A 27,593-nucleotide genomic window follows, 5' to 3' on the forward strand; every position below is an offset into this window, starting at 1 on the left:
GTGCTTGTTTGGTGTCACATGTACCAATATTTAATCTGCACAGAGAAGATTAGTATGGCCCAGGGACAAGATGACACACAAATCCATGGAGATATCAGATGTTCTGCAGCTAGATGTGTTTGTGATTTGGGCTGCAAACACAAAGGTTGGAAGTTCAATCTCCAGGATGTCTGTACCTGTAATTGATGTACGGATTTTTCTTCATAAAAAACATTTTTATGCCCCTTTTTTGGTCTGGCTGATTGATTGAAGGCATGTCCGTTTTGCAGATGTGTCTGATAAAGCACCCTGCAGAGAGGCAGACGTCCTGACTCCACTGCTGGAAGGGTGTGTTTAGGTGTGTTCATAAGACACAAAGGAGACGTCTTGATGCGGAAGACTACAACTGTGTTTCCCCTGTGCGTATATGTTGTGTTACTGTCTCTTTCAGTCTATTATACTCCTTCCGCCTCAGACAAGAGTCTCTGTCAGCCACTCAGTGAGTGTATCAAGAGTGAGTCCATATGTCTGTGTATCTGTATTATTACTGTATTCACTGAGCCTGCAACAGCTGATTTCCTGACCTGAACAAAGAGTGTAGAGAAAGCAGCATTTCCTTGTATTCTTCTAGGCCCACATTGTCCCTTCAACACACACACGCAAAATGATAGCAGGTAAAAGAATATGACGCAGATACACTGCAGGGAAGATTTTAAAAAAGGGTCCTGAAACATCACAGTCAAGAAAGGAGAGAATATAGCTAGGTAATTTTAAATAATTATAAAGTAATTTTGCTGAATCATCACAAAGATTTTTTCCTCTTTTGGCTTGATGAAAAAAGGACAAATCAAAGGATGAATTAACAACCTGAATTCTGGAAAAGTTTTTTAAATTCGAATGAAATTAAAACTAAAATACTTTCAAATCACATAAGCCAATATTTTATTCACAATAGAACATAGATAACATAACAAATGTTTAAACTGAGAAATTTTACAATTTTATGCACAAAATGAGCTCATTTCAAATTTGATGTCTGCTACAGGTCTCAAAAAAGTTGGCACAGGGCAACAAATGGCTGAAAAAGCAAGAAATTTTGAAAAGATTCAGCTGAGAGAACATCTAGCAACTAATTAAGTTAATTGATATCAGGTCTGTAACATGATTAGCTATAAAAGGGATGTCTTACAGAGGCAGAGTCTCTCAGAAGTAAAGATGAGCTGTGAAAGCGTGTGTAAAAAGATTGTGGATTACTTTGAAAACAATGTTCCTCAACGTCAAATTGCAAAGCTTTTGCAAATCTCATCATCTACAGTGCATAACATCATCAAAAGATTCAGAGAAACTGGAGAAATCTCTGTGCGTAAGGGACAAGGCCAAAGACCTTTATTGGATGCACGTGGTCTTCGGGCCCTCAAACGACACTGCATCACTCATCAGCATGATTGTGTCAATGACATTACTAAATGTGCCCAGGAATACTTCCAGAAACCACTGTTCGGTAAACACAATCCCCGTGCCATCTGCAGATGCCAACTAAAGATCTATCACGCAAAAAGGAAGCCATATGTGAACATGGTCCAGAAGCCCCGTCATGTCCTGTGAGACAAGGCTCATTTAAAATGGACTGTTTCAAAGTGGAAAAGTGTTCTATGGTCAGACGAGTCCAAATTTGACATTCTTGTTGGAAATCACAGATGCCGTGTCCTCCAGGCTAAAGATGAGGGAGACCTTCCAGCGTGTAATCAGTGTTCAGTTCAAAAACCAGCATCTCTGATGGTATGGGGTGCATAAGTGCATACGGTATGGGTAGCTTGCATGTTTTGGAAGGCACTATGAATGCTGAAAGGTATATAAAGGTTTTAGAGCAACATTAAATTGAAAAATACGTCAAAGACAACCACGAACTCTTCAGCAGATGGAAACCTATATCAGGCAAGAATGGGACCAAATTCCAACACCAAAACTCCAGAAACTCATAACCTCGATGCCCAGACGTCTTCACACTGTTTTGAAAAGAAGAGGAGATGCTACACCATGGTAAACATGCCCCTGTCCCAACTATTTTGAGACCTGTAGCAGGCATCAAATTTGAAACGAGCTCATTTTGTGCATAAAATTATAAAAAAGCACTACTACTAAATAGTAAGCTGAATCTAAACAAATTTATAACTTTATGTCAAGCTATGTAACACTACAAAAATTAACCATGATTAAATAAATAAATGTATGCATAAAGTTTATGGTTTTTTTCTAAATCGCCTGAAATCAAGTCTGTGGTTAACAAAGCCTCTAAATATTTTCACATTTTGATCTATGACATAAAACACACCAGTTATAACCCGCTTGTGATTTTTAAAACCTTTATTGTGTCTTATAAACGGCGGTTGCTAACAAATTGCTAAAAGGGACTTTTGGCGGGGACTTTAGACGTCATCATGACAAACAGGACATTTGGACAGCATTTCTCATGAAAAAGTGTATAAGTATTCATACACAGCACAGATCATAATCAGCGAACATGTTTTTAAATAAAGTTGTTTTTCAAATAAAGTTTGAGGAAGCTTGGTGGTGACGACGTTGATCCGCGACCATGGTGTGTTGTAGTCTGTTTATAGCCCACTGTTAGCTTTTTATATCTGATGATGACTTTATTTATGCTTCAAAATGTATAAATTTTGTGTTAACTTGTAAGAATTATCTTGATAGACAAAACGTTTAAGTGTCATAAACCTTTGTTAAACACAGAGCTTATTTTTTATGATTTTCCAAAAGTCTATGGGAAAAATGCATAGGCTTTCGATCGAGGGAACCTGTACACCGCTAACTTCCAGGTTGGCCTACAAAAACATGTCATCAACAGCCTACATAGTCCGTAAAGGAATAGAAACATATTAAAGGAAAGAAACAAATAACATAAAGAAGCCAAAATGTGACATATTATTATTTTAATTTTTAATTATTTTTGAGCTAATTCTGTTTGAGTAAATATATTTTAACCAATTGGTGTGAGTTGTCCACCCGTTAACTTTACGTGCTAAGTTTCCAGAAGTACAATACAATAAAATACAATACAAATTTTATTTCTATAGCACATTTAAAAACAACTGGTGTTGACCAAAGTGCTTTACAATAGCCATAGTAAACAAACAATAACATAAAGACACATGAATAAAAGACAATGAAACTGAAAACATATGGACTAAGGTTAAATAGATAAGAATACTTAAGTCAAAGATGATTGAATACTAATGAAGATCAAGGAATATTAAAAGCAATTGAGAAAAGATAAGTTTTCAAAGTGGATTTGAAGATTGACAGAGTTTGGGCGGATCTGATGTAAGCCGGTAGGCTATTCCATAACTTAGGGCTGATGACCGCAAAAGCACGATCAACCCTATTTTTAAGTCTAGTTCTAGGAACAGATAGTAGATCAGAGTCCCCTTATCTGAGTGATCTTGACTGTGTGGGCAGATGTAGTTCAGATAAATACTGAGGGGCATGGTTCCACAAAGACTTAAAAAAAGTAACAAAACTTAAAAATCAATTCTGTATTTAACTGGTAACCAATGGAGCGAGATCAAAACCAGTGTAATGTGTTCACTTTTACGCTTCCCTTTAATGACCCCTGCTGCGGCATTTTGAACTAATTGCAAGCGTGTGATGCATGTCTGAGGAGCACCAATATATAAAGAATTACAATAATCTAATCATGATGTTACAAAAGCATGCATAACAGTCTCAAAGTTCTTAGTAGACAAACAGGGCTTAACCTTGGCTAAAAGACGAAGATGGTAAAAACAGGACTTAACTACAGCACTTATCTGCTTATCATATTTAAGGCTGTTATCAAGCAAAACCCCTAGGTTCCGAACTCTTTCAATGAGTTTCCTTGTCCATTTTTCAGAGTTCTGAGTTTTCAAGCCAAATAAGTAGGCCTATGTATACTTTTTTTTAAGGCAATCATTTTGCACACTTTTAAGTAAGGCAAACCAATTCAATTATACAGCAAAGATCAAAAGAAAGAAAGTTTGCCTCCGGAAATCTTTCTCTGGAAACTACCAAGAGTACAGAGTGTACCCATCACCAACACACTGGTCATAGCCTTTTGTCATTAGTTTCCTCTGTAAACGGAGGTGGTTCTAGTGAACAAAAGACACCAATGAACAAAAGGCACTCTGTTCCACCCCGGTCAGCTGACATATGAACAAGAGTGGGCATCTCAGAGGGCCTCCTACAGTCAAACGTCAATTTAGACTGGCACAAGCTCTTTAAAGCTCTCAAATGCTGCCCAGCGACTCCCATCTGATGTTTGCTTTGCAAGCCTGTGATGGTTTTATTCTTTATACAGCATGGTCTATATATGAAGAGTTCCTTTGCAAAACCGATAAACGCCATTTTTTTTAAAAAATGAACTTGCTGTGCATTATTCTCCATATATAGCACGTTCTGTACCCTAAATCCATTTTGTCAGAAAAGTCAGTTTTGTCCACTGTCAGGCATCGCAATTTCACGTTTTACAGCAGAAGCCGATAAGCGCCCTTGTTGTTTGTGTACAGAAACCGTCTATGACAGAAACCGATAAGTCCGTTTTAGCGAATCAGCGCGCAGTATTCAGGTCAGGTGACAAGGCTTCTAGTCATTTCAAAAAGACGCGCTAGCTGAGGGAAGTTTTGTCAAAGCTGACTAAAAGTGATCGAGGATTTATAATTTCGACTCCTGTAAGTCCTTGTACGCCATACACGACTTACATGCTTAAACCTTGGTTGTTCTTTTGCGTGTGTGTGCGCGCGCACGTGCGTGGATGCGTGTGTGTGTGTGTGTGTGTGTGAGAGAGAGAGTGTACTTGTGTGCCGATCATAGTTTATCTGTTTAACTCTGAAACATGAAATGTGGAGTTATCTGCTTTTGCCAAAAAACGACTGTTGGAGTTATCTGCTTTTGCTAAAAAAACAAACTTTTAATATAAAAAACATACTTTCAATGAACTTTAATTTTTTAATTTACCTGTATTTTTTAGAGTTATTATTACTTAATCAAAACAACCCAACTGCAGTTTGATTGATATTACTTGGAATGCACAATAAAAAAACATGATTTCTGAGAATTAAAGGTGCTAAAGAGGATGTTTTGTTTTATACATTTTTGCAATATTACTTGAAACTATCTTTACTAACTGATAAAAGACTATTTATTAGGTGCACTGAACGTAATAATATTAATATACATCATCTGTGCACGAGGTAGGGCCTTAAAAACATCAGCCAATCGTTTACACGATCATCGCGTAAACGATTGGCCCTCTGGCTTGTCAATCACTGCCATGACGATCCATGTGAGAGACGCGCGGCTGCGCGCTCCAGTAACTTTCCACACTCCACAGGCGCTGCATGCAATGTTTTTGTCAGGAGACAGGAGTAACAACTGAAGATTATGAGTCACCTGCGGTGAGTCCGACATAATGAATCCACGGCTTTAAGTCGCGCACACACTTAACGATTGTAAGGCCGATTATGAATGTAAATTGATACTTATGACTGATCGCGCTTAAAAGCGTCCAATCAGAGCCAGTTACTTTCAGTCTGCGATTACAGTCGGTGTTCAAATTCCATGTGAAAGTATATAAATCTGCTTCAGGAGCAGGAAACAATCGCTGTATGTTGAGCATAGTCAGAATGTTTTATCTAGTCATTAAATGTGTGCCCGGCTTAATAACACAGCGAATGCCGGTGGTAAACACTCGTGTTCCGATACTCGTGCACGAGTTTTGGGAGGCGTTCCCTCTAAATGAGCTGTGAAGGAGGGGGGTTGTTCTTACCCATCCGCTCATTTCAAAAACTCAGTCGCCAAAAAGAACCTCTTTAGCACCTTTAATAAAAATGGAGTTAACTGTTGTTGCAAATAAACTCTTCATATGCTTCAATGCTTTCCTGCTCTCTAGCAATCCATTTCAGCATGACACAGGAATTTTTACACTTGTTTTGAAACTAACCATCTCAGACAGACCCCTTATCTTAGCTTATACTATCCACTTCCAAAATTCTTCATTGATCCTCTACTAATCATTAATCCACTCTTTATGTTTGTGTTGATTTCAGTGCTTGGGTGTATTGTGTATGCTGTGCGTCACTGGACCTCACAGAGATGTCATCTCCATCCAGACGTTGTTATGGTTTCTGTGTTTGGATTTTACGTTATCACGTGAGCAAACGCCTATACTCAACCCTACACATGTTTACAGGAAAGCACGTGCAAGTGTTTTGAAGGTTATTAGAGTTTAGAAATATAGGTAACCAATCACATATGATGGGCAGAGACAGATGTGTTGTTGGTTAGAAGAAAACAAGATTCTGCCAGTCGCTTTATTTGCTGATGTGAGGTCATTATTACCAGGGTTAGAAAAACAAATTTCACCCCAACATAAAAAGAAAAATATGAAAATATGAAATTATATTTTGTATGCAAAATAATGCCTGTTTTAAGATTTTTTTTTCATTGAGACACTATTTTCATGACCACCTTTTCACCAAAATATAATTTTCATTATACAAATAATCAATAAATGCAAAAAAGTAAATAGAATAAATACATTACTGTAAATTATTGTAAATTCTATAAGTTTATAAATTATTGTAAATTAGTTATGCATCATTGTATTATTTGTTGTACTAATTATTTTTTTATTATCATTTTAATTAAAAAAAGAATAGTTAATTGTGCCTATATGTTTTTTTATTACTGTATTAATTTTTTTTTTTAACTTTAAAGTAATAAGAATTTTAGTGGTAAATGTGCTTAATTGTCTTGATTAAAATGTCATAATGCAAAAAGCTTAATGGTCTTAAAATAGACTTCATTGTCTTTATGCAAAATATATATTTTTTGATTTTGAGGCGAGTCATGACCTTTCAGGACATTTCTTGTAAGATTCAACCCACCACTAAATGACCCATGATATTTGGCTCATCATACACAGAAGCCTTATAATGGGTCATCAGAGCTCTCATAAATCTGCTAACAAGACATTGAGCTGTCAGAGGCTGGTTTCCGGGATAATTCCCAGCATATTCCCTACAAAAAAGATACCAGGATTGCACTTTGTCAATCTCTCTCTGTGTCTAACAATAAAGAGGCACTAAAAATAATAACTTGAAGTTTTAAGATTTAATAAAATGGAAACAAAAAAATGCTATGATGTAAAATTATTAAAGGGTTAGTTCACCCAAAAATGAAAATTCTGTCATTAATTACTCACCCTCATGTCATTCTACACCCGTAAGACCTTAGTTCATCTTCAGAACACAAATTAAGGTATTTTTGATGAAATCCGATATCTCAGTGAGGCCTGCATTGAGAGCAAGTTAATTTAGACTTTCAAACGCCCCGAAAGGTACTAAAAGTAAGTTAATATTATAAAGTAACGAAAATACTTTCTGTGCACTAAAAAACAAAACAAAATAAGGACTTTTCAACAATATCTAGTGATGGGTGATTTCAAAACACTGCTTCTTGGAAGCTTTTGTTTCAAATCAGTGATTCGGATCACATGTCAAACTGCAGTGTTTTGAAATCGCCCATCACTAATTATTGAAATCACTTGAAAAGTTGTTATTTTGTTGGGTTTTTTTGGTGCACAAAAAGTATTCTCGTCACTTCATAACATTAAGGTTGAACCACTGTAGTCACATGAACTGATTTAAATACGTCTTTAGTAGCTTTCTGGGCATTGAAAGTTTAAATTAACTTTCTAGCAATGCAGGCCTCACTGAGCCATCGGATTTCATCAAAAATATCTTAATTTGTGTTCTGAAGATGAATGAAGATCTTATGGGCGTAGAACGACATGAGAGTGAGTAATGACAGAATTTTCATTTTTGGGTGAACTAACCCTTTAATGCCCAGGGGGGAAAAAGATAAAAGTAAAAAAAAATGTATACAAATTTTGTGACTATATTGGGGCATGTTAACACAAAACACTTAAATGTGTAAAAATATCAAACCATTGCTTTGACCAACAACTATTGTAACTAATCAGTTTAATTGGTAAAGCACAAATTACAACATCTTTTTTTTTTTTTTTTTTTTTTTTTTTAAAAAGCCCTTTCCTAACTACACACTGTTGAATATTTTGGTCAAATATTGTACAACTTTTCACTAGTAAAAATGATTCTGCTGATTTGTATGAAAGAACAAAAAGTGATAAATGTAAAAAGTGGAAAAGAAAACATTTCCACTGGTGGTCTCAGACATTTAGACCCCACTGTATGTCTTTTTCCTGCGGAGCTGTGCATTGTGAGTAGAGTTGTGTGTGACTCTTGACCCTGAGCTGTGCTGTGCAGACGACCGTCTCCAGCGCTTCTCATCTACTTCCTGTCCACACACACCCCTCTTCCTGTCCGTAGAGTGGAGCTATTTTAAAGCCAGTGAAGGCCTGGAATGGTATAAAAGAAGCCAACAGTGGAGACATACTGACTGCTGACTGTGTGTGTGTGTGTGTGTGTGTGTGTGTGTGTGTGTGTGTGTGTGTGTGTAAGTATAAGTATAAGGAAGGATTCCATCAGCTTTATGGCTGTGATGATTGAGGAAATCAGGAGAGGACAAGAACAATGATCTCACTGTTCTTCCTCAATCCTCTTCTAATAAGGAAATGACAGCTTTTTTTAATATGACAGTTGATTACTAAGACAAAAATCTAAATTAAACAAATATAGAGATGGCCTAGTTTTTCTTTGGATTTAACAAAAAATATTTTTTGTCATATTTTGTTATTAATTTTGTAGACATAAATAAAAATGACTCATTATGAAACTATTTAAAATGTTAGTTTTTATGCTTTAAAATATTAATGAATGAGGTGAAGAAAACTACACTGAAGCATAAGAGACAACAAACATTGTGGACACAATAAAACCACACTGGCGTACATTAAGGTAAATGTCGACTACGTAATGAATGTACCTTTTGACCAAAATATTAAACTGTGTGTAGTTAGAAAAGGGTTGTATGTTGTTATTTGTGCTTTACCAATTAAACTGATTAGTTTCAATAGTTGTTGGTCAAAGCAATGCTTTGATATTTTTAGACTTTTAAGTATTTTGTGTTAACATGCCCCAATATAGTCACGAAATTTGTGTAAAATTAACTTTTATCTTTTTTTCCCCATATGTATTAAAGGGTTAGTTCACCCAAAAATGAAAATTCTGTCATTAATTACTCACTCTCATGTCGTTCCACACCCATAAGATCTTTGTTCATCTTCAGAACACAAATTAAGATATTTTTGATAAAATCCGATGGCTCAGTGAGACCTGCATTGACAGCAAGATAATTAACTCTTTCAAATCCCCAGAAAGCTACTAAAGACATATTTATAACAGTTCATGTGATTACAGTGGTTCAACCTTAATGTTATGAAGTGACGAGAATACTTTTTGTGCACCAAAAAAACCCCAAAAATGACTTTATTCTACAATATCTAGTGATGGTCGATTTCAAAACATTGCTTCATGAAGCTTTACGAATCTTTTGTTTTGAATCAGTGGTTCGGAGCGTGTATCAAACTGCCAAAGTCACGTGAACTATTGAAAGTTCGAAACGTTTCGAAACACTTATGACGTAACGAAGCCTCGTTTACTGAAATCACATGACTTTGGCGCTCCGAACCACTGATTCAAAACAAAAGATTCGTAAAGCTTTGAAGCTTCATGAAGCAGTGTTTTGAAATCTTTTGTGTAGAGACTTTAAGGTAAGTGTTCATACAGAAATTCATACAGATTTTGTTCTCTCCTATTAAAGTTTTTTTTTACTAAGGTTGTGTAGAAGTCCAGAAGCATGTGGTTCACATTCGCACCACCAAACTTCACACACTTATAGAAAAAACACATCCATGCATCACATGATGTTTTTGGAAACATCAGACAGAAAGGAATGTACAGAATGGACAAATGATGATCAAGTGTGATAAACAACAGAGTCACTATGCAAACTGGTGATTTCACAATGAAATGCAAAGGGAAGTGGATTGTGTAGATCTTTCTGAACAGGAAACATTGCAGGAGTTTTGTAACTGCTATCAATGTGGGAATAAGACTGTTTGTCAGGGTATAAAGTTAATTTTTGTTTCAGGAGCCAGTATGTTGTTTGACCATGAAGTGAAATATGCAACATGATGGATGATTCATTAGATTATCCACGCTGGCACCCATATTACATTTAGACAGAAAAAATCATCTTAAATATTTGAGAAAAAACATTGATTCCATTTCAAAAATGCTGTATAGAGCTTTTCGCAATACAAACGTCTCCAGTGCGGTTTTACAGAGAATATAATGGTGCCCAACAAACCCTCATTGAGACAGCCAAAAGACCACTTGTCTGTGGCAAAGAAAAATCTCCCTAAAATTAAAACAGACTTTTTTCCCCTATAAAAATAATCAGAAGCATAGCAAAATATATATACAAATGAGAACTGTAACAATAAAGCAAACACACATGAACAATAGACATATCATTACGATGTTAGATGAAATGTTTCATCATGTCCAATGCTTTCTACCTCAATGTTGACACACACAAATATTTTGACAAGAGAGGCAATGACCTTGCTGTTGTGTAATATGGTTGCGGAGAGAGGTCTCATTCCACACTGTCTAAGAGGCCATTGACCGTCAATGTGGACTAAATACAACAGAAATCAACTAGAGTGTATAAAAGTGATGCAAGAATTTCAAGGGTAAAACTAAGTAAAAGAATAGCTCAAAGATTAATTTTGGAAAGATTCATTAGAGCAGAATCTCCCAGATTGAATTGAGATACTCGCACATATGCCACATTCTACTAGCATCAGATAAAGGAGATGCTGATTGTCAGTCTTACATAAGCCAGACCCAGAGATAGTGAGGACAGCCTGTCTCCTCCTGCCTCACAGCCCTCAGGGCGGAGGGAACCGGCTGACTTACCGTCTCTTCAGCCCCCTTAACAAGCACATCGCCCCACCCCCCACCCCCAAACGCAGGTTATGTGAGGATCTTTACCAGCAATGATTCACAGCAGTAATTCTTCTGTTTTTAGGATCAGCCTTAAGCCCTGAATGTCTGGTACTTGATGTGATATTAGAATTTAAATGTCTTACAATCATTTTTATTTGTTTTACTAGCTTATTTTGTTTTTACAGATGATATTTTGCAGATTAAAATATCAGAAGGCTGCAGGAAAAAGAAAAACAGAGGAGCAAGGGAGAAATAAAAGAGGGCTGAACAACTAGAACACTCATTAGATACACTGTTGGTGGTTTTCTTTGCTAGTGTTTTTCTTACCCTTAGTATTTTCTGAATTTGCATACTAAACGCTGAAGATGGGAAATAATAAAATGATGCTGTCATCAGCGATTAAAGGGTTAGTTCAATCAAAAACGAAATTTCTGTCTTTATGTACTCACCCTCCTGTTGTTCCAAACCCGTAAGACCTTCATTCATCTTCAGAACACAAATTAAGATATTTTTTGATGAAATCCAAGGGTTTCTGAACCACACATAAGCAGCAACGTCCTTGCACCCTTCAAGGCCTGAAAGGTAGTAAAGACATCGCTAAAATAGTCCATGTGACTGCAGTGGTACTACGCTGTTAGGGTTAGACGAACGAAGGTCTTACGGGTGTGGAACAACATGAGGGTGAGTAATTAAAGACAGAAATTTCATTTATGGGTGTACTAATCCTTTCAATACATCTGTAATAAGTGATAAAAGAAGTTCTTACCACAGGTAGTTGCTTCTAGTCTAGTTTTCTGATTTTTTTGTGGTGAAAAAATGTGTATAAATTGTTTGTGCTGCTGTGTTGAAATATATTCCAGAGATGTGGTGTTTCACAGCAGATCAAATTTATTTCAGATTTGCTTGTGGTCCAAGTACCAAGAGACCCCAAACAGACAGATGTATACAGTTGTTGTTGAAAACCTGGGCTAAGAATTGAGAAAGTACATTGCACAGGGCTGTTTTTATAAATCATGTGCTTTTTGGCCTGAATGATGGTCATCAAAAATTTTATTTTACCCCATTATTGGTAAAAATGGCAACGGGCTCTTAAAGGGATGGTTCAGCCACAAATTTAAATTGTCATTATTTACTCAACCTCATGTCATTCCAAAAGAATTCATAGTGAACACAGGCTGTCAAGTTTCACAAAAGCACTATAAAAGTGGTCCATATAACTTATGAATCAATGATGTTTGATGTTGATGACATATTTGGCAGCTCATTTTATTCTGTGAAGGTGCCGTAGAACATCTTTTTAAAAGATGTAATATAAGTCTAAGGCGTCCCCTGAATGTGTCTGTGAAGTTTCAGCTTAAAATACCCCATAGATTTTTTTTATTAATTTTTTTAATTGCCTGTTTTGGGGCATCATTAGATATGCAGCGATTCAGGCTGCGGCCCCTTTAAATCTCGTGCTCCCCTCCTCCGGAGCTCGCGCTTGCCTTAACCAGCATAAACAAAGTTCACATAGCTAATATAACCCTCAAAATGAATATTTACAAAGTGTTCATCATGCAGCATGTCTAATCATGTAAGTACAGTGTTTATATGGATATTTACATTTGATTCTGAATGAGTTTGATAGTGCTCCATGGCTAAAGCTAACATTACACACTGTTGGAGAGATTTATAAAGAATGAAGTTGTGTTTATGAATTATACAGACTGCAAGTGTTTAAAAATGAAAATAACGACGGCTCTTGTCTCCATGAATACAGTAAGAAACAATGGTAACTTTAACCACATTTAACAGTACATTAGCAACATGCTAACGAAACATTTAGAAAGGCAATTTACAAAAAACACTAAAAATATCATGTTATCATGGATCATGTCAGTTATTATTGCTCCATCTGCCATTTTTCGCTATTGTCCTTTCTTGCTTAACTAGTCTGATGATTCAGCTGTGCACAGATCCAGACGTTAATACTGGCTGCCCTTGTGTAATGCCTTGAACATGAGCTGGCATATGCAAATATTGGGGGCGTACATATTAATGATCCCGACTGTTACGTAACAGTCGGTGTTATGTTGAGATTCGTCTGTTCGTCTGAGGTCTTTTAAACAAATGAGATTTATATAAGAAGGAGGAAACAATGGAGTTTGAGACTCACTGTATGTCATTTCCATGTACTGAACTCTTGTAATTTAACTATGCCAAAATAAATTCAATTTTTAATTCTAGGGCACCTTTAAAAAATTCCCTTTTATGTTTTCCACAGATAAAATAATAATGTATGGCTTTGTAATGACATGAGGTTGAGTAAATAATGACAATTTTCATTTTTGCCTGAACTAGCCCTTCAATATATGTTGAATGTACTTCAATGTAGAAACTTCTCCACTTTAGAAAAGTTGACTGTTTTACTCTGTCCCATGAGAGGCGGATGCTGTTGCTGGGATATTGTTGCCTGGATACCATTGTTTCCATGTGTGGCCTGTATCTTTCCGTGGTCAGATGAGACTACTACAATTGTGACGTCAAGTTCCAGCCAATCAGCACGCAGGATGAGCTGAGGGGTGCAAGAGGTAAGAACACACAGCGCGCATACAGATGATCTTAGTGTGAATACACAGTCTGAATACTGATCAGCCAACACATACACACAGTGCTGCACTGAATTAGAGAAACGTTTTCAGCTGTAACAAAAGAATGAAATGAACTAATTAGCTTTCATTCATACAAACCTTTACTTCTAATTATGTGTACGTGTGTGTGTGTGGATGAGAGAGAAATTTGACTCACATCTTCATTAGCACATGAATAACCATTCAAGCCTTTAACACACTTCAGTCACTCACTGAAAACAAACAACTCACAAGCTCAAAGCCGTCTCGGAAAATGTACAATGCACTTCCCATCCCCCAAAACTCCTGAAAAAACTTGGCTGACAACACTCCCGGCATATATAAATGCTTTTATTTTAGCGGTTATAGTGAGCCAAAAGAGATTTTTTACAGTATCTGTTTTGGGTGATCTGATTACAAGTGGATTACATTTTATACAGGTATGTCTTGTGAGGTATCACTCAAACTACATTTGAAGGGGTCCGGGTGCTGTTTTCTCTGTTTTCTCACTGCAGAATAAGTCCTAAATGGTCAGGGCTATAGTAGAGGGATTTTAGGCCTGCACCGATAAAAATGATTTTGTGGGGAAGTAAATGCTACAGAAAAAACAAATGTAAAGTTAGTTCAGGCAAGAATTGAAAAAACAAAGTAAATTCTTTATTAGTACTCAGTTCATGCATGTAGAAATTAAAGCGTAAATATCAAAGAGATAAAATTAAGTAACATCTACTCAGCTTTTGTGGATACTGGTTTTCCAGTGAACTGCTCTGAACTGTTAATGGTATTTGCAAGTCTCTGCCAGATATACTATTATACTGACAACTTATTTGTTCCATTATTAAATGAGAAGTGCAGCATTTCATAGAAGGTTAAAGAAAATAATTACAATCTTACAGACATGAAGGATTCTATTATATTTGAACCTTCGAATACAGTATATCAATGGTTGTTTTGAAGAAAAATCCTTTTCTCCTTGCTCTAATACTGCGATTCTCACCCACATGGTCATCTCAGGCCAGTTGCTGTAAAGCCTTGTTAGACCTGTCCTGATGAAGTACCATGCAGCCTGAAGCTGGAACTCCAGATGGGATCAAGGAGTCAACTGCACCGGATCTTTACTAATGCTGAAGGAAATACATGAGTCATCCTGCTGGACCTCCACAGCAGCTGACATCCTTGTCTGATGGACAGAGTGATAAAAGAAGATGATTTTGTCAAGTATGTAATCCATGTTTTGCACACACACCGAAATATTCAAGAAATAATGCTTCTGAAGCATTTCTTAGTTAATTCCACACAATACCATCCAATAATATACACTACCATTCAAAAGTTTGGGGTCAGTAGGATTTTTTTAAAAAGAAATTAATACTTTTAAACAGCAAGGATGCATTTAATTTATTACAAGTGGCAGTAAAGACTTTTACATGGTTACAAAAGATGTATATCTATATTCAGTGTTGGGGGTAATGCATTACAAGTAACTTGAGTTACGTAATCAGATTACTTTTTTCAAGTAACTAAAGTAACGCTTTACTTTTAAATTTACAACAAAATATCTGAGTTACTTTTTTAAATAAGTAACGCAAGTTACTTTGTTTTCCCATGTATTGACTGACAACTCTCCTGTCGCCATTTTGAGAGAAATCGAGAATAAGTGCAGAGGCGTTGTGTTCAAACATGACGAATATTGTATTTCTAGACTAAATGTCTAGAACTACAATTCCTCAAAATGAATAAAAACAGTGAAATGCAATCACAGAATATTGCACAAACCTGCAATAATTAAATATATTAAATTAAACAAATATACTTTATGTATTATGTATGTATTATGTTTCTTTGCTGCTGACCTTCGATTATCAATTTCAACCATAATATTAAGCAAAACTGACTTTAGATAAACATCACATTTGTGATCAACCAATTGCGATCAATTTCACGCTTGGTGTGAAAGGGTCGAAAACATTTGCCAAAAATAGAACTTTTTTGCTGATAATAAAAAAACAAACAAGCAAGCCCAGCTCAGGTGAGAAAAAGTAACGCAAAAGTAATGTAATGCATTACTTTCCATAAAAAGTAACTAAGTAATCCAATTAGAAACCTTTTAGGGAGTAACGCAATATTGTAATGCATTACTTTTAAAAGAAACTTTCCCCAATACTGTCTATATTAATTAAAGAATCCTGAAAAAAATGTATCACAGTTTCCACAAAAATATCTAAACAGCTGTTTCAAGGATCATGTGACATTGACATCATGTAAAACATTAAAACAGAAAACAGTCATTTTAAATAGTAATAATATTTCATAATATTACTGTTTTTACATGTATTTCTGATCAAATAAAGCATAAGAGCATGAGCATAAGAGATTTCTTTCATTAAAACATTAAAAAAATCTTACCGACCTCAAACTTGGAACTATATTACTAAATAAATTACTAGAAATCACTTTACAACTTGGTTCTGCAGATATTGCGTTTTCAGTTCTATTATTGAAACATGATGTTGGTAAACTGTTTCTGCCAACAAAATATTAGACTTTTCACCAACCCCAACTTTTCACGCTACGTTTCACGCCAGAGTCTGATGAAGAGCATGTGGCTTGAAACGTCTGTTTGGTGAGAAAGTGAAAAAATATTTTTGAGAGAAACATCATGTTTTGATTTTGCTTTAAGTTTTGTGTTGTGTACCTGTATTAGTCATTTTTAGGTGTGTGTGCTTCACTGCATTTCTTCAGAATTACTCAGTTGTGGACATGCAAATCACATGTAACAATGCATAGTGTATAAAAACTCATACACACATCAGCACATTCACACAAATTCAAATTCAAACACACATTCAGACCATGTTCAAACAAGAAGGAAGTTAGATCAGAAAAGTGTAAAGGTCTGTGTGTGTGATGAAGGTCATTTTGAAGGGCAGTGGAATGTTATCAGTGCTGGTTCTAATGCCAGGAAGACTTTCTTGAGTTATGTAACATGGTACAATGGCATTCCACACACTAAGACTTGACCACTAAGGCTCCAGGAAACAATGAAGGGTGTGTGTACTGTGTATACTGTGTATGCATGTGTGATATCCTCTATACATTCTTAACCTGATGCCACAAAACTGCAGCAGTGAAGAGAAACTAGGTTAAGATGCCACTTCAGGCTGTCTGCAAAATCTACAGATCTGACAGGTTTGCCGTGCATGTCTGTGCCTGTGTGTGGAAGCGAGAGAGTTGTTAAGAAGACGTTCACTTCTATCATTCTTTGTGTCATTAACGTTCTCATTAACTATTCTCATCATTGAGAGGTTTAGCTTTTCGGACAAAGGCGCCTGTGGAATCGCTGAATTGGGGGTGACTTTGGACCAATCAGCTGTGAGAGTGAGGTGTGCTTCTCTTTTTTTCCTTGAGTGAGAATCCAGGCCAAGTCCTTTGGGATCTCTCTGCTCATATCCAATTCACTTTAACACAAGCCGTCCTTTCTGCTCTGTCTCAAATTTATTGTTTTCATCTCTCTGACTCATCTCTCTCTCTCTATCCTTCTCTTTTCCTTTCTATCATGGTTAAATATTCTCTTTGTATGGTCTTGTCTGGGTTGTGAGTGACTCCTTGTCATTAGAGGCATTTTCACAAATGAGTGATGAAACATGCTTGTTTCCAGCTCCGGTCCTCTTACAGTCAATTGCTGCTACCTAGTTTACAAGAGTTGCACATTCACTGCATACAGAGTAAACTCATTTTGTCTTGTTTTGCCAATAAAAATTCAACAAGATAAATGTATATGAGAAGCAAAATTGGATAAAATATTAAAGGAATAGTTCACCCAAAAATGTCCAAGCTACTTTTTCTCCATAGAAAATGGGAACTACTCACTCCTACTGCTTGCTTTATGCATGACTCTCCTTAAATAAAGTTATCAGCATCACTGTGAACGTGTTTTCATCATATATTAGGCTTCTATGGTATGACTATTTCTGTCATTTCCACTCCATTTTATGAGTTTTAATTCCATGTTTTTCATCAATAAATCTGATGAATTTGACCCATCAGAATCCAGAAATGGAATTATCCATATTATAATTATCTATTTAAAATAAATAAATAAATAAATAGTTAATTAAATAAATACATAAATAAATAAATGTAAAAATATTTAAATAAATAAATAAATCTAAAATAGTTTTATAAATAATATATATTTTTTTACTTTAATATTATAATTAAAGGTGCTAAAGAGGATGTTTTGTTTTATACATTTTTGCAATATTACTTGAAACTGTCTTTACTAACTGATAAAAGACTATTTATTAGGTGCACTGACAGGAATAATATTAATATACATCATCTGTGCACGAGGTAGGGCCTTAAAAACATCAGCCAATCGTTTACGCGATCATCGCGTAAATGATTGGCCCTCTGGCTTGTCAATCACTGCCGTGACGTTCCTTGTGCGAGACGTGCGCGTTCCAGTAACTTTCCACACTCTACAGGTGCCGCATGCAATGTTTTTGTCAGGAGACAGGAGTAACAACTGCAGATTATGAGTTACCTGCGGTGAGTCCGACATAATGAATCCACTAACACGACACAGTGAATGCCGGTGGTAAACACTCGTGTTCTAATACTCGTGCACGAGTTTTGGGAGGCGTTCCCTCGAAATGAGCTGTGAAGGAGGGGGGTTGTTCTTACGCATGCGCTCATTTCAAAAACTCACTAAAAGTCTTTGGTTTCTCAGTCAACGAAAAGATCCTCTTTAGCACCTTTAATATAATTAATTATAATTTTATAATATTATTTAAAATATACAATATAAATGTAAAATATGTAAGCAACAAGGTATGAGAGGCTGGGCTGTGACTTATTCACGATACAGCACCAGCCTCAAGTGCCTTATTGCTTTTATAAAATGGTTACCACACAATACAAATATTAAAGCCAAAAATATGTAAACTGTCACTAAAAGCCTTCCTTCCGCCGGAAAAAAATAGTCCCTGACCGTGAACAGCAACAGAAGTTACATTATTACGCCATTAGATGGCGGCAAAGACTGTCTTTATGAGTGTGTCAGTCAGTAGCAAAGACTTTTACATTGAAAAGACTGAATTGTTGTGAACACGGAATAAGACGCTACTGACAAATGCTTTGACTAGTGCTGTCAGTCACGGAAAACCCCTTAACTGTTAAAAGGACAAGATAATACATTTGACATTTAAACAGATTTTTTATTATGAACACAGGACTGACCTGAAGGAAAGATGCTAAATCTGAATGCAGGTAATAAACTCACTCACTCGATCTCTTTCTCACAATACTCTTCTACATAATACAGTAAGCTTCAATGAACAATATCAATTGAGAACATACCGTTTACGTTGCTAAGAGTGGTTGCTAAGGGTGTTGTGTAGATGATACACAGAACTGTTGGGTGAAGCCGTCATAGCCGTGTTTTATCGTGAATAAAACACAGCTATTGACCAATCAGAATCAAGGACAGGAACTAACCGTTTTATAAAATTATATAAATTATGAATTAAATGTAATATTTATTAAAATATATACTTTTGTATTTTTTTTAAACATATAATCTTTATATTGGCTAAAGCCTTTATATAATGAAGTTTGAATAGATGACTGTGTTAACTGTTGAGAACAAGAACAAGACAGTTATGCAACTATAGAAAATTCGAAATGCATTTTTCTGTTTACCAAAAGACATTACTGCTAAACTGTGACAAGAGCTTAATATAGACCACCAAAATAATGGGATTCTCCTCATCATATGCCTCCTGCTTAAAATCATTCATTCTTTCTTTCCTTCCTTTTTTCTGTCTTATCTCGCCCATCTTGTACTTTGACCTTTACAGAAATGCCGAGCAGTTTAGGGACACACATGATACACACATGCCCCGAGTGCCGTGTATGTGTGTGTGTGTGATAGAGAGTCTGTGAGCAGCATATGTCTATAGCTTAACCTCATGTCATATTTGACACGGTCACTTTCACGGTCTTAAGCATGAAATGCATTCAAACACGCTAGTACACTGATGCCATGCATCCAGTCTGTTGTTGAGTCAGCCAGGGCATAATCAATCTGTCCCTCAATCATTCTCTCCACGTGCAGAGAATGTGAAAGCACATATACAATCCTCCCAATGCTCACTAAGATAAAACAGATGTTGCACACATATGCTGTCATTTAAGCCAGTCTGGTTCAAAATGGGTTTTAATGAGTGTGAATGGAATGAGGTTGTAAATTTTTGTCTGGGAGGAGCATCTAGTCTTGCATGTAATACAGAGGTTATACAGTATTCACAAGAAATATTTGGACAAGCTTAAAAATGGCTAAATGTAATTGCGTTAGAAGACAATTTATCAAACCATGTTGCATGTGCAAAAAACCTTAGAACTAACTACTTTTTTCAAAGATTGGCAGTGTAGCAAGACCAAACACTGCAGTTTTTAATGTATGAGCTGAGGGAATAATCAAACACATTCACCTAATCCTAGTGATTCAATTTAGTTTGGACAGTCCTCTTTTTAATACACTACTGTTTGGGGTCAGTAAGATGTTTAGAATGTTTTTGAAAGAAGTTACTAATAGAAGAAAGGTACTAATATGTACTTTTAAAGTATTAATATGTACCTTTAAGGTACTAATATGCATCATTTAGGGGTAAGAAGGTACAAAGATGTAGCTTTTCACTTTTGTACCTTAGGGTACTGCCCCAGTGACAAGCACTGTACCTTTTTTTCTGACAGTGTATTTTAAAATGTAATTTATGCTTGTGATGGCAAAGCTGAATTTTCAGCAGCCATTACTCTAGTCTTCAGTGTCACATTGATCTTCTTTTATATTTATTTGGTGGTGAAGAAACATTTCTTATTATTATCAATGTTGAAAACAGTTGTGCTGTTTAATATTTTTGTGGTTATTTTTTTCAGGGTTCAGCATTGATTTGAAATGGAAATCTTTATAATATTATATGTCTTTACTGTTATTTTTGATCAATTTAAAGGGTTAGTTCACCCAAAAATGAAATTTCTGTCATTAATTACTCACCCTCATGTTGTTCCACACCCGTAAGACCTTTATTCGTCTTCGGAACACAAATTAAGATATTTTTAAGAAATCTGAGAGTTTTTTCTTTTTATCCTCCTTTGAAAGCAACGAAATTACTAATTCTTAATACCAGAAAAGTATTAAAACGTCATTAAAATAGTCAACGTGACTACAGTGGTTCAACCTTAATGTTATGAAGCGACGAGAATACTTTTTGTGCGCAAAACAAAACAAAAATAACCATATTCAACAAATTCATCTCTCCCCTGTCATTCTGCTATGCTATTTCTGTTGCAGTGCTTCCAGGTTCTACGGCGGCTCAGTATTGGCTGACGCCTGTTCACGTGAGCAGCATTTCGTTGCTTTCAATGGAGGATAAAAAACCTATTGGATTTCATCAAACGATATCTTAATTTGTGTTTTGAAGATGAACGAAGGTCTTATGGGTGTGGAACGACATGAGTAATTAATGACAGAAATGTATTCTTATACCTCATTCTTGCTGTGCATGCAGTGCATACAGCTCTGATTAAACCATGTTTTATTAACAAAGTTCGAGAGGAGCACGTTCGAATGATCTACCCTATCAGTGCGAAACGGGGCATTTATATAGAGCCGACTCACCTCGGTTCCAAAACAGTTATTCCAGCATCTCTCCTCCACCCCAACTCCTCACTCTCGATTATTCCTATCCCAGCCAGGGATGGAGAGGGAGTACTCTGGGTTAGGGCCACATTCCGAGCTCGGAGTCCTCCCCTGGACAGCACGCCAAATATGCATACTCTTTTAATGTCTAAGTGTGAACTCATGAAATTATAAATTATATCACTGGATACTTTTTTTTTTTTTTGTAAGAACATATCGCCCCATTAAGCAACTTCATCTTTACCACCCTTAAAGATTATATGAGTGTGCGCAGACTCAAACACATACTGTTTTCACGGATGCCCCTGTCAAAGCATCATGACACGTCTCTGCTCTTTTCACTCCCACACTCATCTCGTTCCTGCCGCAGAAGTCTGAGGAACACTGAATCCTGGGAGATTCAGAATTCTAATGACTCATCATGTTTGAAAATCTGACACGCTGACACATACTGACTGTTCAGCTAAAGATTCGGTGGCATTGGTTTTATCTCGCTAGTTGCTCTAAACCTTCTGCAGTTGTCTTCTATAAACAAAGTGCAAATGCTTGAACAAAAATGTGTATATTGTGGTTTGGAGATTACATTTCTTATTTACCTCCTGTCAGCGGCCTTGAATGTCACTCGTTGCAGCCATTTTTATCCTACATTCACACACACACATTTAGTACCAAGATGAGGCAATGCATCAGTCATAGCTACTCCTCCCACTCCACCTGTCAACCTTCCATCCTTGCCATCTCTCCATCTCTCTCTTTATTTCTCTCAGTCTGAGTGGTATATTGGCATATGTACCACTACCGTATAAACTTTTTAAATAGAAAACTGGAGCAAAATTGTACATCTCTCTTTTGTATTCATAATTGTGTCAGTCTATCTGTCTGATAAAATACACCCCCGTCTGTCTGGCCTGATTTCGTGTTATGCGTTTTACATCTCAGGTTTGGTAAAATGTGAGATTTCACGTTCTCACGTGTAACTTATTCTGTTTGTCTCTGAAGCATCATCAGCACGTGAGGGGAAAGAAGCTATTCTGAGAAAGAAAAAAGAAGAGAGAGAGAGAGAGACTTTGTCCCCAAAGATATCTCGCCTTCCCTGTAGCATAGAGAGAGATGAGCAGAGAATCATGTTTATTTTATAAGGCTCACACTCTCTCTTTTATGTGTGTGTTTGTGTGTGAGAGAGTGTAACTTTGAAAAGAAGCTGAGCATTTGGAAGGAGAGGAGAGGAGAGGGCAGATGATGTTGTTGGTATCATGGTGCCTGTGGTTTTTTTGGACTGAGATACTGAAGGCCAAAATGCTCCAACAGTGATCTAATATTTTCCACAAAACACAACTCAAATTACACTTCACACGGATACGGCAGTGGATGACTCAACATTTATATGAAGAGATGTGAGGAAGAGGGGAACATTTATCTCCAGAACACCTTATGAGAAATAACTATGACTAGTCATGATTGTGCCGTTTTCATTTTCATTTACTAGATACATATACCTACTTTCACACAGGAAACGTTTGCTTAAGTGTTTTGTTTTTCTGAGAAATAGACTTTAGGAGTCTCAGAGGAGTTTCAATAGAGATCTCAACAATATCAACATCAACAATAGTAGTAATAGTTTGCCCAGATCTTCAATCAAAATCTGAGATTTTAATATGAATTTAAAAGGGTACGGTTCATCCAAAAATTACATTTCTGTCATTAATTACTCACCATCATGTCGTTCCAAACCTGTAAGACATCCGTTCATCTTCGGAACACAAATTAAGATTCTTTTGATGAAATCCGATAGATTTTCTTATCTCCCTTAGAAAGAAACAATAATACCGTCATTCAAGGTCCAGAAAAGTAGTGAAGACATCGTTAAAATAGTCCAACCTTAATGTTATGAAGCGAAGGGAATACTTTGTAGGGCTGGGTAAATAAATATCGATTTCTCGATTTTAATCCATTCTCATTTTTACGAACCGATATCGATTCTTAAATCCCAAGAATCAATTAGTCTAGTCTGTTTTCAGTTGATGAATGAACAGAACATGCAGCGCGCCTCCCATCAAATAAATCGCAATAATCTTGTGCTTTGTTACTTTTGATATGAAGCAAAGTCTCAGATTTCAAATGACGTCCATCTTATTATGAGATTCAAAAAATAAATACCGTTTTGGCGCTGTTTAATGTCACGTGACAGATCGCTGTAGCGCCTCAGTTAAACAGAAGCGGCAGCACGAGCGCATGTGAACATCCTCTCCTCCGCTTTAATACCAGTTACAGCGCGAAATAAACATGAATAAACATCTGAAGGTACATTAAAATATACAGTACTACTTACCGAAATCCGTATTATGTCTTGTGTAGCTCAATCAGTGTTTCAACCGCGGATAGACGTCAATAAAACAGCTTGTAAACAATGTCACGTAACGTCACATTTACCTCAGAAAAACATATTCAGTGACAGTAAACTCATTAGTGAGCTAGAAAAGTGTACTTTGGAAAGCAACATTCTGATAAATATAGCTATGCACGTTACATATATATTCATTATAAGTTGTTAATGTTCTTCAATATTTAATGCATGTTTGAATAAATCAGTTATGACAGCTGCGATTTAAATGATTATATTTCAAAAAAACGAATTGGAGTAGAAATGTAATTATGTAATTCTAAGCTTTATTTATAATAAAAACATCATTGAGTGTAATTTAAGTGTTTGTATATAAATAAGTTAATTTAACCTTCAATATTATTATAGTAGTACCAACTGACTTAGTTTACAGAATTAGTTGAGAGATTTTTTTCCTCTAGAAAATTTGCCATGTAGTGTAACTGAAATACTACATCCAAAATAATCGATATTGAATCGAATCGAAATCGTAATCGAATTGAAATTTGTTGAATAAAGTCATTATTTTTGTTGTGTGTTTGCGCACAAAAAGTATTCCCGTTGCTTTATAACATTAAGGTTGAAACACTGTACTCACATTGATTATTTTAACGTTTTTACTACATTTCTGGATTTTGAATGATGGTAATTACATTGCTTTCTATATGGGGGATGAAAAAACATCTTCGATTTCATCAAAAATATCTTAATTTATCTTCCGAAGGTCTTACAGGTTTGGAACAACATGAGGGTGAGTACTTAATGACAGAAATTTCATTTTTGGGTGAACTAACCCTTTAAATCAGATTCTAAACAACCAAATTATCTATATACTCTTACTGTATTACAAGAATTGTCTCATTTGTTTCTGTTTTTACTCCAACAAATAGATTTTAGGATTTAATGCTTTTATTAAGCATGGAGTCAAGGACACATTTAAGTGATAAAAAGTAACAGTAAAGACATTTTATAATGTTACAAAAGATTTCTATTTCATATAAATGCTGATTTTGTTCTATTCATCAAAGAATCCTTTTTTTTTGACGGTTTCCACAAAAATATTAAGCAGCACAACATTGATAATAGCACAAAATTGATAAGAAATGTTTCTTGAGCACCAAATCATATTAGAATAATTTCTGAAGGATCATGTGACACTGAAGACTGGAGTAATGGCTGATTTGGCTGATTACCTTTTAAAATATATTAAAGACTTTTTGAAAGACTTTTAAATGGTAGTCAATAAAACAAAACAAAAAAATGAGCAAGAAAATGTCCTCTATTGCAAAATTCCTTTCCATTTCTAGATACATCTACACCACAGTTCCCTATTTACATGTTCTCTCTCCTGTTGCTCTGTATAGTTTTCAGATTCATTTTCAGATTTGTAACTTGAGACCAGTGAGAAACTAACTTCAAAGACATACAAAGGCATGAGAGAGAGAGAGAGAGAGAAATAGAGGTTCAGCGTGATGTATGTGTCAATTTATGTCAGAATGATAAGTTTTAAAGTCTTATCTTGCATACTGACAGGAAGAAAATCATTTCTTTAGCTTGAGTTGTACGCTGTGCGCCTGTCAGTTGGCCAGTGTGCTGATGAATAAACTACACTATAAATAATAGATGCCCTCTGCTACTCTGTGCTTTGATTACTAAATATATGCATACAGATATCAATTGATTAAAGGTACAATCCAAAAGCAGTGATATTTGCTTTATGCTGAAAGTTTAAAGATGTGCTCCCATTCCCAAATCTGCATTTTGACCTCAGAATGTGTGCGCAATCATGTTATTCATATTATCCTAAATCTGCAAATGGCTGTCGTCCACTCAAAAAATAATAATCCAATAATAAGGAATATTTCAGCCTTGGTGTCTAGTGATATACTATAGGTAATTCTTATACAATGTGGTGCAGCTGTTGCTGTTATATATCTATGACTTATGGATATTTGTTATTGCTCTTCTTTCTGTATATTTCATATTTAACAGAGCGACTGATTATATCAGACAGATTATATGAGACTCCTTTCACTGCTCAAACTGATGCAAGCACCAGTCTTGCTGAGAAAAATGAAGAGAGTGAGCCATGAAACACATGTAATAATCTTATTTTCCAACAGCAGTTTATTGTTTGGTGGCTTCTTGCTTTTTGCGAGGTATTTTGGGTTTGATTGGGCAGAGCAGACAGCAAGATCAGTGATATGCATAAAATGAATACCTCTTTTGTCCAGGATGAAAGGCGTTTTTCTTTCTTTCTCAGGTTGGCTCTCGAATAAAAGGATCCAGTCTGTTATTGTGAATCAGACAGCTCTCACAGTCAAGATGGGAAATGCATTTTCTCCTTATCTGTAATTTGTGAAATTGCCTCTATATGGCATTTTATCTTTCTGTCATCTCCAAAAAGAAGAAAATATTTTTCTGTTTTTGTGTGCGTGTGATTCAGAAATCATTGATGTAGGTTTAGAGCTATGAGTCATATAGTCTACACAAGGTTAGTCATCCACACTAATCGAGTAAATGACCACTGAGATTTCACTAAATTATTTTGCCAGCTGTGTTTGCATGATGAACAAAAATGAGTCCCTACACAGTGCCAGGCTACTTGAAACTGTCAATTCATAAACAACACTCAATTAATTAATATTGTGACAGTTTAGTCACTGTTTTTTGCTTGTCTGTTTATTAACTCTTTTATGCTCTTTATTTAATTTTATTTTATTTTTGGTTAATTTAATTAGATTTATATTAATAATACATTTACATTTATGCATTTGGCAGACGTTTTTAGTGCATTCCAAGTTTCATTCAAGTTATACATTTGATTAGTTCATGCATTCCCTGGGACTCAAACCTGTGACCTTTGCGTTGCAAGCGTTACTGTTTGATGTACAGAAGTGCATTTTTTAATTGGATTTTTTTTAATACAATACAGTATACAATGTAAATATTTATTGTATTTACACTTATTTTATATTTTATTGATTGTTAATTTTACTAATTATTATATTTAATAATTGTATTTTTTTTTTTTTTGTATCAATTAATTGTATTAATTGTATTAATAATAATTTAAAGGTGACCTTTTACAAGATGTAATATAAGTCTCTGGTGTCCCTAGAATGTGTCTGTGAAGTTTCAGCTCAAAATACCCCACAGATCATTTATTATAGCTTGTCAGATTTGCACCTATTTGGGTGTGAGCAAAAACATGCTTTTGTGTGTGTCCCTTTAAATGCAAATGAGCTGCTGCTCTCATCGTCGTTTCCAGAAGAGGGCGGAGCTTTAACAGCTCATGCTTCGGTTGCTCAACAACAACAAAGATGGAGAATCTCACGCAGCCAAAGTGACGATTGTCAGTAACGGTGTTCAGCCTTACATTATTCAAACCGGAGTCGGACACTGATGAAGAGACTCAGGAAGAAGTTACAACTTTTAGAATGCAACTGGACGTTTCTGAATGGTTAGTGAATAAATTTATGCAGTTGCAGTAGAGTTGATTCAACTCGTCGACTAGCGTGTCGACATCATGTTAATCTTTTGTGTCAATCTTTTAATCTTTTCATTGTAATCCCAACCAGCTGTTTGTTGTAGTCCTTAAACAGCGATTTCTGTAAAAGAAAATCTCTCCCTTTGCATTGAACTTTGAGCGTTGTAACTTTGCAGATGTTGTTTATGCTCAAACAGCAACATTACACACTAACTAAAGTTAAAAAAGTGAAATCATAATCAACCACCCCTTTAATAATAGTAATTAATAATAAACTAATAATAGTATATTTGACAATTATATTATGCTTTATTATATTATTAGGTGGGGTAGTTTGGGGAAAAAAAAAAAATTTTGTGAACATCTATTGGGGGAAATCCTTAATATCCATTCTGACTTCATTTAGTTTATTTTGTTGAAGCAGATTAACATATTTACCAAAAAA

At 35.6% G+C, this 27,593-nt stretch overlaps 2 long non-coding RNA genes and 1 other non-coding gene across 3 annotated transcripts; 2 read left to right on the forward strand and 1 right to left on the reverse strand.

Moving 5' to 3' along the window:
- Positions 1-106, forward strand: LOC125260850. The gene has a single exon (XR_007183143.1). It is a non-coding gene; the product is annotated as a U6 spliceosomal RNA (small nuclear RNA).
- LOC125259685 lies at positions 50-26,644 on the forward strand. The gene is made up of 6 exons (XR_007182875.1): positions 50-187; positions 270-398; positions 6,078-6,180; positions 13,392-13,537; positions 14,591-14,794; positions 25,922-26,644. It is a non-coding gene; the product is annotated as an uncharacterized LOC125259685 (long non-coding RNA).
- Positions 13,737-21,799, reverse strand: LOC125259686. The gene is made up of 4 exons (XR_007182876.1): positions 21,567-21,799; positions 21,258-21,389; positions 14,574-14,756; positions 13,737-14,172 (listed from the first exon to the last, which is right to left on the reverse strand). It is a non-coding gene; the product is annotated as an uncharacterized LOC125259686 (long non-coding RNA).
- Positions 26,645-27,593: the final 949 nt, after the last annotated feature.

Source organism: Megalobrama amblycephala, linkage group LG24 (genome assembly GCF_018812025.1).
Source record: "Megalobrama amblycephala isolate DHTTF-2021 linkage group LG24, ASM1881202v1, whole genome shotgun sequence".
Classification (NCBI taxonomy): domain Eukaryota; kingdom Metazoa; phylum Chordata; class Actinopteri; order Cypriniformes; family Xenocyprididae; genus Megalobrama; species Megalobrama amblycephala.